We start from the raw sequence: 18,580 nt of genomic DNA on the forward strand, positions 1-18,580 counted from the left end.
ATATCTAATAAAGTACATCGTGGGGTTCAGGTCACTTTCATTCCACCATCCATTGACTGACAACTTATTTATTCTACATTAAACTACAAGACATTACAAGCACAGAACATGATGTCATCTAAAAATCAGTGTACAGAAAAAAATATAGTATAGAAGAGCCAAGATGGCCTGGTTGGAATCCTACTTTTGCTGCTAGGGGTGCAATCTGACTGTTTTCGAGTTTCAGTGACATTTAACTATAAAGTACAATTTTATTCTTTTTGGATGAATACTACTCCATTGTGGATATATGTCACATTCACTTTATACATTCATCTATTGACAGGCACCTAGGCTGTTTCCAAAACCTGGCTCGTATGACTAATACAATGATAAATATGAGTATGCATGTATTTCTATTATATTTTGACTTTTGTTTATTTAGGCATATGCCCAGGAGTGGTATAGTTAAAGCAACTGGTAGTTGTTGTTATGTTTATGAGGAAACTCTATACTGACTTCCCTACTGGCTGTGCTAATATACATTCCCACCAGCAGTGGATAAGTGTGCCTCTCCTGATATCTTTGTCAGCATTTATTAGTTTTTGTGTTATTTATGTTACTCAGTCTGACTGGAGTGTGATGGAATTTTAGTACATTTTTGACATATATTTCAACAATAACTTATGAAGTTGAATGTATTTTTTCATATAATTATTGCCCACTTGTACTTTTTCCAAAAATGTGTTGCAAATTTCATTTACCTGTTCCTTTCTTTATTATAATTTAATTTTTTAAGTTCTTTGTATAGTCTGGATATTAATCTCCTGTCAGATGACCAGTTGACAAAGGTTTTCTTCTATTCTATAGGTGTCACCCTGTTTTTGTATTCTGTATAGAAGATTTTGCAGCTTGATGTAATGCCATGTGTCAGTACAGATGTTATTTCATGAGCTACCTGACTCTTACCCTTGAGATTTATGTCATTAGGATTTTGATGAGGATTACACTGAATATAAATTTCACTTTTGGAAATATGGATATTTTTATAATATTAATTATACAGATCTTTCTGGAGTCCTCTTCAATTTCTTCATTGCTTTAAAATTTTATTGTAGAGGTATTTTGTGTCCTTGGTTAGATTTACTTCTGAGTATTTGATTCCTTTTTTGTTTCAATTCTGAAGGGTTTTTTTGGCCAGTCCTGGGGCTTGAACTCAGGGCCTGAGCACTTTCCCTGACTTCTTTTTGCTCAAGGCTAGCACGCTACCTCTTGAGAGCCACAGTAACTCTTCTGGCTTTTTCTATACATGTGGTGCTGAGGAATCGAACCCAGGGCTTCCTATATATGAGGTGAACACTTTACCAGCAGGCAATATTCCCAGCCCCCCTAACTCTGAAGTTTTAAAAGATATATTTATTTTATTTATGTGGTACTAAGGAGTCAAGCCTAGGGCCTCATGCATGCCAGGCAAGCACTTTACCACTAAGCCATATTTGTAGCCTTTTAATTCCTTTTAAGGCTAATGTGAGCAGGGTTATTTGCCAGATCATTTTTATTCTTAGGGAGTCTGTTACTGTTCCATTAAAAAAAGTTACTACTTTTTATATGTTATTAAGCTGATAAGAACAGATACACTTGATGTTAGCCAAATGGCCGAGAAATAATGCTACATTTTTTGTAATATTTTATTTTATTGTAAAGGTGATGTACAGAGGGGTTACATTTACATAAATAGGAATTGAGTACTTTTCTTATGGAACATGGTTACCTCCTCCCTGGTTTGTCTCTCACTTTCCCTCCCCTCCCCACAACTTGAAAAGTTCATTTCCAGCATAGTGTCCTATGAGTATTGCTGTTGCATTGGATCACCATTTGTCCTTTGTCTCACCATTTTCTTATTCATTTTCCTTTTCCCAAGTCAAATAAACACATATAAGACACAAGGTACCAAAACCCAAAACAGTAACAGCAGAGGCTAAATCAAAGGGGATAAAATGAAGGAAAAGAGAAATAATTTCACACAGTATATTAAAAAACTCATTTGTTTCCATACCTTGGAGTTCATTTCAATCAGCATCATTCAATATAGTCATATGTACAAAACTATTGAGCTATTGTGATCCTCTTCTAGGACTAACCTACACATAAAGTAATTATTACAAATGAGGGAAACCATGGAGCCTATGTTTCTTTGGGTCTGGCTCATATCACTTAATGTTTTCTTCCAAGCTTTTCCATTTCTTCATGAAGAGGGCCATGCCATTCTTTCTGATGGAAGCATAGAATTCTATTGTGTGTATGTTCTACATTTTCTTGATCCATTCATTGACTGAGGGACATCTAGGTTGTTTCCCTATCTTAGGTATGGTACATAATACTGCAATGAACATACTGTGCTGATAGCTTCACTGTGGCCTTGTTTGTGATTATTTGGGTAAATGCTCAAAGTGGGGCTTCTGGGTCGTAGGAGAGCTCTGTATTTAGTCTTTTGAGGAACATCCATACTGTTTTCCAGAGTGGTTAAACCATTTTACATTCCCACCAACAGTGAAGTAGCATTCCCTTTTGGCCACTAGCTATACAACAGACAAGTGCCTCATATAAAAAATATGCCTAGAGCTTAAAAAATTAAAACCCCCAATAACAAATCTTCAAAGCAACAACCATCTCATTAGTAAGTGGGCCACAAAATTAAATATAGACTTCTCTGGAGAGGAAATAAAAATATCCAATAGACACATGAAGAAATATTAAACATCTCTGGCCAAAAAAGAAATGCAAATCAAAACAACATTGAGATTCCACCTAGAAAGTTAGAATGGCCAGTATCAAGAAAAAATAATGATAATAGATGCTGTCGGAGATGTGGCCGAAAAGGATACTACTTTTTGTATGTTGATTTTATATACTGCTACTCTGCTGACTTTCTTGATCAAGTCTAAAAGACTCTATTGATGGAAGTTTCAGGATCACCCAATCATTGGTTCATATCATAGATGATATGACCTTATCCTTTATTTTTTGATGTATTTATTTTCTTTTTTGCTTTATTTAATCTGTCTAAAATTTTAGATACTATATTCATAAAGAGAGGTGAGAGTGGACATCCTTGTTTTGTTGCTGCTATCGGAGGAAATGCTGTCAGGTTTATCCAGTTTGATGTTGGCTATGAGCTTGAGATGAATCTTAAACCATGATATTTCTGTTTCTATTTTTCTCATTGGATTTTGAGCTTATTGAATGCCTTTTCTGTACTGATTATGATGGTCATACAATTTTTTAAAAATGTGATTCTGTTCATATATCACATTAGATTTATTGATAAAACTCCATGTCCCAATTTGGCAGGTCATATGTGTCTAGAAATCCATTTTGTGTATATTTTCTGGTTTATTTTTAGCATAGACTTCCAAAACATATCCTAGAGATCCATCCACTGAACCTGTTACAATATCCACCTTGGATCTTTATTATTTTCCATTTCACTAGTTTTGAGTTTCTCTAAGGCCTTCAGATGTACCATTAGATGATTCACTTAGGCTCTGTCTTACTTTGTAATGTAACTACTCCTATTTGCAACCTTCCCTAAACTGCCTTTGCTATATCTTACAGATCCTTACTTGCTGTTTTCTTTTTTACCAGTTGTTAGGTATTTTTAAATGTTTATAGTTCAATTTCCACGTATTTGTACAATTTCCCTTCTATTGATTTTTACTTTTGTTCCACTTTCTTCTGACAAAATGCAAAAAATAATTCCATTTCTTTTATTTGCTAATGTCAACCGAAGCCCAGAAATATGATCTGTTCTGGAGAGGGGATCAGATGAATGGAAGGAAGAGTGGGAAAATAGTTATAATATTTAATGTACAAATGGAACCAGGTTAATTGAGGGAATGGGAGGAGTTGGGAGATAGGGGAGAGAATGATGAAAGGAATGGCACTGACAAAGATGCATTGTCTTCATAAGCAGACATGTCAAATTGAAACCCCTTTGCACACTACTAAAAGATAACCAAAAAAAATTAAAAATAATGGATTCATAGGCCAACCCTAGTATATGTAACAAATGTAGAAATGAAAGAGGCATAATAAAACACGTCAAGGACTTGAATTACATTACTGTAGGCTTAAGGATTTTTGTTTTTAGTGCTATCTTTTTGCTAATAAATATTTGCTTAAATGGGTCCCAAATTGGGTGAGAGCTCTCTGTATGTTAAAGTTTCATTAAAAGTGGCTAAGCACACACACACACACACACACACACACACAAAAAGAAATGTAAGAGGCATGTATCTTCATTTCAAGACACTAAAAAAAGGCAAATTTTCTTTATTCAAATTTTATGAATTGCCCATTGGATTGATGGCTTTCTTTAGAACAGTTCAAGGATCCTCTTAATAGAAGGATTTTAGGGGCCAATGGGTCACTTGGACATTGCTAACTTTACATCCCAAAGTAACTCTAAACAGAAAGGAGCCAGGTTAAATACAGGTGGTAGAGTCCAGTGCTGACAGAGTCCAGATTTATAGGATAGTGTTTACAATGAAGAGACAAGGCCTGCTTTTATTTGATCTGCACCATCCAAAAAGAAAATTGGAATTATAATTAAAGTAAGGGAAATGATAACTTAAGCATTGATTTTCCCATAAACGTGCCAACCCACAGAACAGTGGCTGGTCTCTGTGATCCATATCCTGCAGCTGTGTAGCTTCAGATGAATGAAATCTTCAATAAGCCGACACACACACACAAAAGTGTGTAAATTTGAGCTTGTATGCCCCTAATGATTCATCTTTATAGCTGAGCTACTGCTTAGGGTTTGGATGAAAGGAAGTATCTCCTAGGAAAAAATTAGGAAGTGGGAGCCCATTGGGACCAGCAATTGGCTACTTGAGACTTTTTAATAGATCCAGCTCTGATATACATTCAGCCCCATCTCTATTTCAAATTTTCTCACTCTCTGATAGAGATTAAACACAATCGAAATAGTATTTGTCTTTACAGGTAAAATTTACATCACCTATAATCCCTTCATAAATAGATAGATCAACATCTACATTAATACTAATGTGCAATCTGAAGCCAGAAGGTCATTATATTTACTTACTGTCAGAGATAAAGCTGTCTTTGCAACTCAGGCATGATTTTAATAAGGTTTGATAATATGCTACCAGTTGGTGGTAGCCATAGATTGAACTCTTATAGATCTTTGGCTTCCACTTCCAGATAATCAATCATGCCAAGATACGAAAATCATTTCATTCCCTTCAATTCAAAAGAAGATGAGATTTAAAGTGTCAGTCCTTAGATATATGAGCAGATTCCTGTAATCAATCATGCAAAATAAACCATCTTATTTAGTAGCACTTTTGAGAGAGGAAACTTTTTCAGGGGAGGGAAGATAAATATTTTCTGTGTACTGTGGATGAAGTTCATGTATCATATATATGCGATGTTCATAGACAATGAAAGAGAATATTGTTTACTGTAGCTAAGCATTTTTTTGGTTATGTGGTGCTGAAGAATTGAATCCAGTGCCTCTCACGGATGTTAGGCAAGCCTTCTCCCACTTAGCCACATGCCCAATTCCTTTCCAAGCATTTTTTAATCATAATTTAAGAAGTACTTTCTCACTCAGTTCAATTCATTTTTTTAAAGAATCAACTACATGGATTTGTTTTACTTCTACTACCATCTCCTTATGCTGATTTTTTTATGGTACTAGAATTGAACTCAGGGACTCATGTGTGGTAAATTAGTGCTTTACTGACGGCCACATTTTCACTATTGAGTTTTGCTGGATAATATTTTTCAGGATAGCTTTTCTTCCTCTCCAGGTGTTCTTCTGAGCCTTAGTCTGCCTACTTCAGGCTCCTCATCTTTGTATCACTGGGGCACACCCTGATATCTACTCATCTTCCATGGAGATTCAATCTCTCCGTATTTTCTGCCTAGGCTTACCGCCCATGAAGTTTGGAAAAATAAATGCTTGACACTGCACTAAACTAATGGGTTGAGAAGGATTGTTGTAGATTTTTCTGCCAAGCTGGCCTAAGATCATGATCCTCGAATACATGAACTTCTAACCGGCATCTATTACAACCACCAGACCTTGGCTTTACCATCCCCTTCTAGAGTCTAAACTTTAATTGTTCCACATGCACACAGACACATACACACAGAAATGCACACAGAAACATGCCCGCACAAACTGGGACTGAGACATGAAGGTGTTTTCCCTTAACTTATATTTGCTCAAAGCTAGCCCCTACCACTTGGAGCCACATCACTATTTCCAGCTTTTTTTGTGGTTAATTGGATATAAGAGTTTCACAGGCTTTTCTACCCAGGTTGGCTTTGAACCATGATCCTCAGATCTCAGCTTCCTATGTAGCTGAGATTACACAGGTGTGAGGCACTGGTGCCTGGATTCCTGGAGTCTAATCTTGAGTTTCAGTTTCTATTGCAAGTTTAGGACAAGATAGAATGTGAGCCTCTGTTTTCTGTCTGATCAGGCAAGTTGTATCTGTTTATTGTCATGTGTGGGAGGGGAAGTAAGGGGAGGGGGTTCATTATACAAAGTGGATGTGAGAGTTCTTTTCAAACAGAAGCTCAGAAAGTGGCTTAAAAACTGTTTATCATGACCAAAGACCATTCAAAGACACCAGATTTAGAGCACTGCAAGGAAGCAGATTACGTGCATGTTCACTGTAATCACACTTGGAGCAACACTAACCTGATGACTAGAGCCTTGCTCTCAATAAGCAGATCTTCTCAAAACAGTGTTAACTTGCTCTGTGCTTTTAGGTACAGTCTTTTTTTTTTTTTTTTTTTTTGCCAGTCCTGGGCCTTGGACTCAGGGCCTGAGCACTGTCCCTAGCTTCTTTTTGCTCAAGGCTAGCACTCTGCCTCTTGAGCCACAGTGCCACATCTGGCTATTTTCTATGTATGTAGTGTTGGGGAATGGAACCCAGGGCTTCATGTATAAGAGGCAAGCACTCTGGCTACTAGGCCATATTCCCAGCCCCTAAGTACAGTCCTTGGACTTTTAGAACAGCACTCTTTCTTTTTTAACTATTACAAGAGTTTGAGTTAACTGATCTCTTAGGTTTTATCTCATCTGTAAAACCTCATGTTTGTTTATTTTTTGCGATTGGTTATTTATGCCCGTAGATGCACAGATCGTAGGGTTGTGGGGAGTACAGCTGACTCCATCTTGATTAGGGAAACATGGATTAGGATTAGGAAATGTTGGGGGTGAGTAGAGCTGACTCCATCTTGATTATTAGGCCAACTTGACCCCAAAATTCTGCTTCTCTAAATGGCTTGCTTAACATGTTTGCTATTTGCTCTACCCCCTGTGTCTACCTCCTACATCTGTGCCATGCTTGCTTAACTTGTTTGTTGCTTGCTCTATGCCCTCTATCAACCCCATACATCTGTGCTAAGGTTTTACCCTGATAAACCCCAGCTCAAGGACTGTTGGGGGTCGTAGTTCAGCTCTTGAATTTGTGCTGCGTCCCTGGCTGGTCAGTTCGTTTTTTGCTTCCCCAATAAAACCAGCTTTTTGCTTGAGACTGTCTGAGTGGTGGACTCTTGGGGGGGATGAGGAATCCCCTCTCTTGAACCCCATAACAATAGATGAAACATATTTCTTCCAAGTGCATTATTTGGGCCAAATCTCTCTAAATCACACAGAATTTCAGGCAAGTTTAATCATATTTTATCATTAAGATTAATATGTCAACAATTGTAAGAAATCATATAGGAAGCAGGGCACTAGGGGTTAGCACCTGTAATCTTAGCTCCTCAGGAGACTGAGGTCAGAGGTTCTCAGTCTGAAGTCAGTCCAGACAAAAATAAGAGAATAAAATGCAAGTGGAGGTGTGACTAAAGTGGTATTGTGCCAGCCTTGAGTGGAAAAGCCAAGCTAAAGGTTCTGGCACTGAGTCCCAACTTTATTATTTGCATGTGCACTTATGGCCCCCCATATCATATATAAAATTTTATCAAATAAAATTATTTTATCTTGTCACATTTGAAGAAAAATGTTTAGTTTTATCTTACAGCCCTTCCCAATCTATGGGTGTTTGATTAAATAAGCTAACAAAGTTTGGATTGATAGTTCTTGAGGCATCTTCTTTAATGACATATTGTAGACACAAATAATTATTATGTGTATGTGTTCTTGGAGGGTTTAAATGTGCTACAGGATATTTAAAAACGGTAATTATCCTGACGCGTTCAGACAGTTGCAGACTTGATTTCTCTATTAATATAAAAAAAATACATGGGCTTTCTTCATCCGGGGGAAGTTTAGTATTGTCATTTAAAAAGTTCTCTTGGTGGTAAATTCCTGGGTATTGACTAAAAACACAGTTGATAAATGCTGATTTCATTCCTTAAGAACAAAAGGTAGCATGCCAGGTCAGAAATTCAGCTGGTCAATGTAGAAAATGTATTTATTTGCTTCAAAGGGTAGAAATATATATATATATTTATATGCATATATGTGTGTATGCATTATATATGTATATATATGTGTGTGTGTATGTGCATTATATACCATACATATGTATGTAACCTACCTTCTCATCCTCAGGAAATCAAACTTGAAGCTCTGGTTTTCCCTGTCTGATCCTGTGTGTGCTTAAGGATATGTGTGTATTTTGCATATTTTTTGCTTTCATTTTGACTGGTTGCCAAAAGTTACTATATTTTATGAAGCATAAAATGTGGTATGATAAGATTTCCCTATTCCATCATTTTCCTGTACAAAGAGAAGGATGGGTTTCTCTTTCCTTTCTGCTCATTAATGATGCAGGAGGCATAGACATTTAACACTCTCTAGGTTTTTCCCACTCATGTGTTTCTTAGGAATTTCTCACTTTACTTGACACACATGGTTCTATGATAAAGACTAGCTGGGGTATTTTTATTCTGCTACTATGCTTCCTGCACAACCTTCACTTATCAACTGGTGGGAAGGGCAGCCTCTGTTATTGCAAAATGACTGATAACAAAAGGGGAAATTTTGCCATACCTTGAGCATCTACCCACCTAGCCTGTGTTATCATTTGGCTTCATTTTCAGAATTTGACCCTTTCTCCATCTGAAAATTAGTGGCACATACTCTATTAGTTCATTGTGCCTGTCAGTGAAGGAAATTGAAGTTGATGACCCTGCTCCGAAGTTATTCCCTATGCTTGGGGTCAGAATTAACAAGGTTAAATCTGATAACAGTCTTAAATGACGAAGAGTATGATTTCTATTCACTAATCTCATTCTTAAAGCTCTTCATTTGGATTCTATCCCAGCCTAATTCTTTTTTTTTTTTTTTTTTCTCAAATTTTTATTTTCAAACTGACCTACAGAGAGGTTACAGTATCATACGTTGGGCGTTGGATACATTTCTTGTACTGTTTGTTGCCTTGTCCCTCATGCCCCCCTCCCTCCCCCCCTTCCCTCCCCCCCGCCCAGTTGTTCAGTTCACTTACACCAAACAGTTTTGCAAGTATTGCTTTTGTAGTTATTTCTCTTTTTTTACCCCGTGTCTCTCGAATTTGGTATTCCCTTTGAATTTCCTACTTCCAATACCAGTAAACACGGTTTCCAATATACTCAGATAAGATTACAGAGATAGTGTAGGTACAAACATAGGAAGGTGATACAAAACATCATCAATAATAGAAACTACACATACACATAGGACGTTGAAAGTAGTTATAACTGTGATATATCACTTGTTTCCATATCATGGAGTTCATTTCACTTAGCATCATCTTATGTGTTCCTAAGGGTATAGCTATTGGGCCTTGTGATGCTCTGCTATGGCTTGCCTAAACCTGTACTAATTATTCCCAATAAGGGAGGCCATAGAGTCCATGTTTCTTTGGGTCTGGCTCACTTCACTTAGTATAACTTTTTCCAAGTCCTTCCAATTCCTTACAAATGGAACAATGTCGTTCTTTCTGATAGAGGCATAAAATTCCATTGTGTAAATGTACCACATTTTCCTGATCCATTCATCTATGGAGGGGCATCTGGGTTGGTTCCAGCTTCTCGCTATGACAAATTGTGCTGCGATGAACATTGTTGTGCTGGTGGCATTACTGTGATTTTGTTTGTGGTCTTTTGGATAGATACCCAACAGTGGGGCTGCTGGGTCATAGGGGAGTTCTATATTGAGCCTTCTGAGGAATCTCCATACTGCTTGCCAGAGTGGCTGAACCAGTTTACATTCCCACCAACAATGAAGTAGGGTTCCCTTTTGGCCACATCCCCTCCAACAATTGTTATTATTAGTTTTCTTGATATATGACATTCTTGCTGGGGTGAGATGGAATCTCAATGTTGTTTTGATTTGCATTTCCTTTATGGCCAGTGATGTAGAGCATTTTTTCATATGTCTATTGGCCATTCTCATTTCCTCATCAGAGAAGTTTCTTTGTAAGTCTTTAGCCCACTTGATGAGGGGGCTGTTGGTTCTTTGCAGTTTTGTTTTGGAAGAAGGTAATTTTTTTAGTTCTGCATATATTTTAGAGATGAGGCCTTTGTCTGTTGAATGTCCGGTAAAGATTTTCTCCCAGTCTGTGGGCTTTCTGTTTATCTTGAGAGCTATGTCCTTTGCCGTGCAGAAGCTCTGGAGTTTGATGCAATCCCATTTGTCCAACCTTTCTTTGATTTGTAGCCTTTCAGGGTCTTTGTTAAGGAAGTTCTGTCCTGTGCCAAGGAGCCCAAGTGTTTCTCCTACTCCTTCCTTTAGTGTCTTCAGGGTGCCTGTTTTGATTTCAAGGTCTTTAATCCATTTGGAATTGATTTTGGTGCAGGGTGATATATAAGGATCTAGTTTTAGTTTGTTGCATGTGTTGAGCCAGTTTTGCCAGCACCACTTGTTAAAGAGGCTATCTTTCTTCCATACTATTGTTTTAGCTCCTTTATCAAAGATTAAGTAGGCATAGTTCTGTGGGTTTAATTCTGGGTCTTCAATTCTGTTCCATTGGTCTTCAGGCCTGTTCCGGTGCCAATACCAAGCTGTTTTTATTACTATAGCTTTATAATACAGCTTGAAGTTGGGTATTGTAATTCCTCCAGCACTGTTCTTTCTGCTTAGGAGTGTTTTTGCTATTCTAGGTCTTTTATTGTTCCATATGAATTTCTGGATTGCTTCCTCTATTTCATTAAAGAATGGTGTTGTATCCCAGCCTAATTCTTATCTTTTCTATGATGTTACTTCTTCTCAGTCTCTTTTTCATGATCTTCTTTAGTTCTTTTAGCACTGGAATGAATGAGTAATCAGTCTTTACAACCCTATTGGCTCTCCATTCACTCTTCTTGTGAGTTCTTTCCATTCCACAGTGCTAATTACCATCTGTACTTTGAAATCTGCTCACGTTCTACCAACTTGGACTCTACACTGAGTACTAGAGTCATAGGTCCACTTGCTTATTAGATGTCTGTATCTAGATCAAATTTCAAAGTAGTATTGGGCACTATATGTATGTCAAAAATTGTGACATATTTTGTGTAATTATTACATATAAGTTACAGTTCAACAGGATTTTGAAAATAAAGAAAAACTTTATTTGCAAGTCCTGGGGCTTGGACTCAGGGCCTGGAGCACTGCCCCTAGCTTCTTTTTTTCTCAAGGCTAGCATTCTGCCACTTGAGCCAAGCGCCACTTCTGGCTGCTTTTTTTTTTTTTTTCCTATATATGTGGTGCTGAGGAATCGAACCTAGGGTTTTATGTATATGAGGCAAGCACTCTCACCACTAGGCCATATTCCCAGCCCAGAAAAACGGTTTTGAAATCCAAAAGTAAACCCATTCCCTTATTGTCCCTTGCTATTTTGACTCCTAAATCTATCTTTTTTTTTAATCTAGTACATATTCCTGACTTAAGTCTCGTAGCTCACTTTCAGTCCATCTATAAATCCTGGTAATTAATTATGAAAAAATATAGACATCCCAAACACTTCTCCATACATTTACTGAGCTCGATTTGTTCAAACTTCTTTGTATCCCTGCAATATCAGTAGTTCCCCAATATTCTCTGAATTTCTACCTTCATTCCCTTATGTCTTTTTTAATCCTACCAAGCATATTCTATGATATCTAATACAATCAATCACTTTTTGTTGTTGTTGTGTTTTTGAGAAAACCCCAACATATCTGTAGTTATTTTGGAGGCAAATTCCAATCTTACCATGACTAGTAGAGTTCAACACCAGGCCCCACTCCTTCATGTTAGACTTTGGCCAGTCCCTCTGATATACCTTCTTTGTCCACATTGCTATCATTTTTTCCCCCCATAAAAGTGCCACGGGAATCTTTCCTGTGATCTCTCCTATTGCTGCTACATTGCCTAGAATGTTTTTCCGCTGGATCATCACATGATCTTCTTTCCTATTGCTTCTCAGGTCACTTTCTCAATGAGAATTATTATTAGTAATTTAATTTAAAAGTATACCAGGGCCAGCATTTCCTAGGTCCTTAGCCTATACATTCTCTGACAGAGGAGTTGTTGTCCACCATATTTTGGGTAGTCCCATTGCCCCTCACAGTACTCAAAAGGAAAAAGCATTTACTCTTTAAATATTTCCTGAATTAATGAAAATGATGGTTCATTCTCCATCTTTTCTTTTCCTTCCCTTCTCTATTGCCAATGATCGTTTTGTTTACTTGGAAACTTCTTTTATGTCCTGAAATATGTTTCTCTCTTTTTAGCCTTCAGCCTTTTACCTACACCATTCAATTCCTCTTTTGATTAGAAATGTTTTCAGCCACAAGTAAAAGAAACTGCCACAAGCAGTACTTCAAACAAATGGACAAACATTTCCTCACTTACAGATAGGTTTGCAAACAAAAGTTTACTAGCAATGATTCAGGAACTCAGAAATGTAGGGACTCAGAAAAAAAAAAGTTGGCTGGCTGATATTATCAACACTTTTTACAAGAGAGCTGCCATCTCCAGTCATTACATAACTATGTTCAGAGACTAAAAATGGGTTTTTTTAAATGAGTTTCCTTGAATGTGTCTTCCTTTACACAAGTAGCAAAAGAATTGTTTCAGCATGCTGTCTTTCTTTCTCCCTGACTGACTTATGTCCTTGTATAGAAGTAGACACACACTCTGAGCAAGAAAGATGGAAAGATGAATTTTATAACAAATGCTAGTTATCAGCCACATCCTTTCCAATCTCTACTGTCCCGTTTCTTTTCCAGCCTTAACTCATGTACAATTCCTTGTTGGATGTCCCGCCTGACCAATGTTCTCCTATTAGAAGCTTAGATTAAATGTTCTTCTTGGTGACATAGACCAGAGATTTCTTAGCATGGTGCTTGAACACTTCATTTTAAATCAGAATTTTCTATATATTTCCCTAGCTGTTCTCTTTTCCATACCCACTATTTTAAAATCTTGCATAAGAAAGTAGAGAGACCTCTGGCCGGAAGATTGAATCTTTATTATTTACATTAGAAACCTTAGCACCTAGTCCTTATCTATAGAATGCCTGCATACATACATGAATACATCACTAAAATTGAAGTGTTTTTTTCTTAATGGCCTTTAAAATCAATGGAAGCATTAAGCAACTGTTTCCAAGGTTATCTCAATTCTTTCCTTATGCATTTGTATCCAAAGGCAACATTTACATGTTCATTATCTCCAAGCTTCTTTCCTCCTATCTTTAAAGACTGAGAACCTCATCACTTCAGAACCTCATCACTACATTTTAATAAAATGTAGGTATCTTCTGATCATTGTTTTGCTCAAACTTGGTGGCTTTCTTTTGGTAATTTTATCAAGTAGTATGATGATGGTGTAAAGATAAAACAAACATCCCTTTTTCCTAAGTGACCAGGGACATATTCTGAGTCTACTATGGTTATGTGAGGGTATTGTATAGGACTAAAAGGTAGAAAGGGGTGAAGGGTGTAACCTTTTTGTGGTGATTCTGCTGTTGAAAATGGACATGGAAGAGTTACCTATTACATAGAATGATTCCTGTGAACGTGGAGAGAGAACATTTTTAAATGGGTGAAGTGCAGGCCCCGCAAATACATACCTGGGTTCAAGTTCCTCCTTTTTCCTTACAGCTGTGTGATAATCTGCACATTGATTAGCTGATCAATCACCTATGCCTCAGTTTCCTCAACTGCGAAGTGGGGCTCAACTTCCATACCTTGCAGGGATTGTTAGGAGCTTCCAATTGGATGCTATTTGTAAAGTCTGGAGCACAGTTTGTTCTCAAAATGTGCTCAAATTTATTATTGTCATTATTATAAACAAGGCACTTTTAGATGATAAAATATGGAGTAATTGACTGTACAAAATAACATGTTAAAGGAATTATAGCCAATTAAATTGATATTTACTTCTTCTAATGGTTAGGGGCACCATGCTTTATTTCTTCTATTCCTACATCCTGCTATCCTAACAGCAGGTCCACTGCAATGGAAAATAGCCATAAAATCTCATTATATGTCCCACATTCTCTTATCCCGTGTGATTTTTATTTCTAAACTTGCTCAGCCTTTTCTCATCATTTCATTTCAGCCTTTTGGACACTGGTATGAATTTAAGGGATTTGTCAAGACAGTGAGTACGTCCACATTCAATTGGCCAAATCTTTTCCTTGTAGAGATGGGGAAATCAACCCCATAGTGATTGTCTGGAGATTGGAGACCTGTTTGCTACAAGAATTAGAGGTATAACAAAGGTCACTGCACTGAATGCTTACTCCATGTCTTATTTTGCTTTCTGTTGAAATATTCATGAAGCCAGGGAGAGGAAGTTTGAATGGGAGGATTACAGGAGGTTTTTTACATACTTTGGAAATGTTGGTATCAGGCATGCTATACTCTTAGATACTAGCAAGTATATTTCTCTGCCATATATTCAAAGAAAGGTTATTATTATCAAGGACAGGGCAACTGGGATATAGAAGACCATGAGTAAGAAAGTCACAAGGCAATATTAATTCATTCTAGATTTTTATGGGTCAGAAGTGACTAGATGCTGTCTCTTTTCATATAATACCACTGTATAAGCATCTTATACAGCACTAAATTTTTAAGTTATTTCTTAAGAATGTGCTTGGAAGGACATGATTATGCACGTGTACATAGGGTATGAGGTAGCCTGTTCAATCCCCCTGCGGGCATTTGAATCTCTTTTATAGCAGTGTGATGAGCTTAGATCAAATAATAGGTGAGAACAATTAGGAAGTTCAAGAGTCAATACTTGTTTACACATCTCTTCTAAAGGCTAATTACTTGTTAGTTAAAACATGGGCCTGTGTTTAGATAAACCAACACAAAAAAGGATTATTTGAGGCACTAGTGTTTTTATGTCATATAAAAAGTGTCAAGAAATTAATAACAGTCATTAAAATCTATACTTTTACATGTAGCCATATGAAGTTTGAATAAAGTCAAATTTGTATTGAACATCTGGTTTCCACCTCCTTCTCCTTCTCCCTCTCTTCCTCCTCCCTCTCCCTCTTTTTCTTCTCTCTCACTTTTCTTTTCTCTCTCCCTCTCCTTCTTCTACTCTTTCTTCCTCTCCTTTTCTTTCTTTTTGCTTTCTCCGCTTTTCCCTCTCTCTATCCTTGTCTTCCATTCTCTTCTCTTTTCTCTTCTTTTCTTTCTTCCCTTCTCCAACACTGTTATCTTCCAAACTACTCATATTCATGAGAAACTGCTTTTTTATTATTATTAAATTTTATTGATAAGATGATGTGCAGTGAGGGTATAGTTACATAATAAGGTAGTGAGTACATTTCTTGTCATATTCGTTACACCCTCCTTCATTTTTCTTTCCCTTCCCCAGTTCAGATAAGCATATATACAATATCCAGTGTACCAGAATCATATACAGTGAGCACAGGGGGTACTAAAGAAACTGGTTTTATCCGCTTTTGAACTGTAACTAGATGCAATATTAGTAGTGTACTAGTTAGTATGTGACTTACATTGCCTAGAACATTGGCAGTGAAATGCCTCAATATTGTCTAGTGTAGCTACAATGGTTACTTCTCATTCCTGAAAATCATCCTGTTCCATGCATGCATTGACACTTGTCACTTTTTCTCTTTGTGAGAACTTGGTTTGTCTAAGATTTGGCTCTTCCATGAATTGTGTTCTGGATAGCACTAATACTACCAGTAGAACAGCCATGATACTTTGTACCTGCTCTTTAGGACCAGCACAGGTAGAGCTTCTGGGTACACACACATGAAAAGGATTTCAGTGTTCTAGAGTATGTGTATTTATGGAGGTATTGCTGGGCAATTTGCCAAATAAGATCAGCAAATTTGTAATCTATATGCACTCATGGAGAATGCACTCATCTTTGTGGATGACTTATCTGTGTATGTATGTATGTATGAATGTATGTATCTATCTACCTTTCTGTCTATCTATCTACTTATCTATCTATCTATCTATCTATCTATCTTCTAACATATGTTATCTATCTTTTGTATCTCTTATGTGTAAGCATGTAATTATGTCTCCTAGCTTACTTTTGCATCTTTTTTTTTTCGGTTTGTAGGACTTGAACTCAGGGTCTGGGCACTATTCCTTAGCTCTTTTGCTCAAGGCTAGTGCTCTACCACTTTGAGTCACAATGCCACTACTGGCTTTTGACTGTTTAATTAGAGATATTCCTCATTTCCTCTCTCTCATGTGTACATTGAGCATTTTACAATTTAACATAGATCAGATTTTTAGATATTTTCTTTATATTTCAAACATTTTCTGTCTTCTTTTAAAAAAAACTTCACTACATCAACTTATAAATGTTTCTATAATATCTTTAGACATTTAATTTACATTTCTGATTAGATATGTAACCCATCCTAAATTAAATTTGTGGGATATAATACAAAGTTATTTTTGTTTCTCAAGGACACGTGATTCACCAACCAGGAAAAATTTATTGAAATAACTCTCTTCCCTTCCCCAAACTTCAATTTTGTTTTTTTTTCTTAAAAGACTACATAACTTCAACCAATATCCACTGAATACTTACTTTAATGTATTTCTGAAATAAGCACTAGCACTAGAGATAAAAAGCTTATCAATTATACATTCTAGACTAATTCCTGCACTGGAAATAGGAAAGAAAGCATCTTTTTATTTTAACTCATGTTGTATTTGGGGGTAACAGGTAAGGGAACTAACTATTAAGGTAATGAGAAGATTTACCATATTATAAGGAGAACATAGAAAGAAAAAAAAGAGAAGTACAAATGGTATGGAAATAAAGAAGGATGAGGAGAGAGGTTCTGCAAAATGGGAGAAAATAACATTTCAAGAAGGGACAGAAAACAAACAAGGTTGCTACTTCAAGGAAGTACTTCTCATGGAAATAACTGTACTTTACTGAGTACCGTTGGCCTGCTCCCTGTGGGAACTGTCCGTGTACTAAGGTGTCCAAAATGACATACAGAAGGCAAAAGAGTCAAGCATAGAATTGCCTTCTTTATGTTTTACCATGGATCCTGGTCAAAGGTCTTGTTTGTTTGGTTTTAACAAGAGTATAATGGAAAGTAACAGAGAACATTAAGAGAAATGGTGTTACAATCTACTTTGCATGACTGGATATGAAGATAATTTTTCCAATGAATGTTGTTTCAATGGTTTTAGAGACTCACAGGATGCTTTGGAGATGGAGAGAGCAGAGGTCAAGCCACAACTTCCATCCTGCATTTTCCTGCAGAATGCTTTGCATTCTCTGTACTGTGTCTTCAACCAGTATTTTCAGTCTTTCCAAGCCAATCCATGAGGCCCATCCTAGATGATGCTTCTGCCTTCTTCCTTAACTATTCCTTAGGCTTGAACTCTGACTTTATCTCCTAATTCTGCCTTTCCTTCTTATTTTTCACAGGAGAAAACAAGAAGAGGGCCATTTCTGTCATTTGAGCACTATGAGAACTCAAAAACACTTAGATTTCCTTCTGGTGGGGATAAATTCATGAGCAGACACACCAAACTTGCCAGTGTTGTTCAGAGTTGTTGAGTAACAAGTAGCTGGGGCAAGGGAACAAAGGTGTTGGGGCTTGCTGAATTTCCCTAGCCTATTTACTCAGTGTGACCTCTGATCACACCTCTCTGACACACAGTTTTCTCATCCACAGAGTGATTCTCTGTCAGATGAGTCTGCTCAGGGTTAATTTGAGGCTGGAAAGAGCAATGCCATATGTAAATCATGGAGTTCATTTGAGTGAAAAGAAATTGTAAAATTTAAAAAAAGCACATTTAGGTTTCTTTGATCCCATGGCAGCCTTCTGTCCACTAATCTCTGTCATTACGCTGAGGGATGTCACTTTGTACTCCTGCATGGTGGAAAGCTTAGGGTTTATTTAATTCCCTGGGGAACAGCAATTAAACTGTATTAAAGGATTTCCTTTTCAACAAGCTGCTACAGCGCCAGCCATTCTCAGTTATGACTCTGACAAGAGACTTCTTTAATGGACCACGAGATGGCGCCAGCATTCCTTTCTGTCTCTATCTCTCTGCTCCCTAGCATGGGCCCTCCAGCTCCCACCCATTCTGTTTCTGCATCTGTGAAGGCTTCACTGCACTCACT

General features: G+C 37.1%; 1 long non-coding RNA gene and 1 pseudogene across 1 annotated transcript; both read right to left on the bottom strand.

The window, feature by feature from the left end:
- Positions 1-1,542: 1,542 nt before the first annotated feature.
- On the bottom strand, positions 1,543-1,647 carry LOC125341883 (annotated as a pseudogene).
- Positions 1,648-1,918: 271 nt separating this feature from the next.
- LOC125356253 lies at positions 1,919-10,108 on the bottom strand. Its single transcript, XR_007211844.1, has 3 exons — positions 10,096-10,108; positions 3,563-3,572; positions 1,919-2,183 (listed from the first exon to the last, which is right to left on the bottom strand). It is a non-coding gene; the product is annotated as an uncharacterized LOC125356253 (long non-coding RNA).
- Between the last annotated feature and the right edge of the window lie 8,472 nt (positions 10,109-18,580).

The sequence above is a fragment of the Perognathus longimembris genome, chromosome 1 (assembly GCF_023159225.1).
Source record: "Perognathus longimembris pacificus isolate PPM17 chromosome 1, ASM2315922v1, whole genome shotgun sequence".
NCBI classification, from domain to species: Eukaryota; Metazoa; Chordata; class Mammalia; order Rodentia; family Heteromyidae; genus Perognathus; species Perognathus longimembris.